Source organism: Octodon degus, unplaced genomic scaffold (assembly GCF_000260255.1).
Source record: "Octodon degus isolate 3935 unplaced genomic scaffold, OctDeg1.0 scaffold00138, whole genome shotgun sequence".
NCBI lineage: Eukaryota > Metazoa > Chordata > Mammalia > Rodentia > Octodontidae > Octodon > Octodon degus.
Genome location: NW_004524714.1, coordinates 1,029,320 through 1,029,875, shown reverse-complemented (window position 1 = coordinate 1,029,875; position 556 = coordinate 1,029,320).

The window sequence follows — 556 nt, the reverse complement described above, 5'->3', positions numbered from 1 at the left end:
TTTAATGTGCTGAATTTCTGTCTGGAAATGCTACACATTTCCATTATTTTGCATAGTAGTTATTCACATTTTGCATGTCTTCCATTTCTACTCGTGTCTTTTTGAGATTAGCTGATCAATTTTTCAAAAAGACCTATAGATTCTATGAATTTGGAAAGTACATTACGTCATCCTGAATCCCATTAATTCAACAGATACACTGTCAAATGTTTTTGTTACATGGCTTATGATTTCCACCCCAGACCATTTTGGGAAAGGCAATAAGATTTTGGGAAATCATGTGTGTACGTGCATGTGTGCGCTATGATTTCTGATTTCATTGGCTTAGTGCCTAGATCTTCCGAGTGAGCGCAACATTGTCTATGAAACTCAAGTCAATCAAATCATAGCATACAGAACAAAAGAATTGCCAGGAAGAATTGTGCCATCTATGCTATCATATTTATGTAATCAGCAACAATGCAGTAAAATATCAGCTACATACAGGCAAAATCTAATTCCACTTACAAACAGCCCTTAGCTAGAGCAAAGAGGTCTCTGACTATAGAGAAGACAC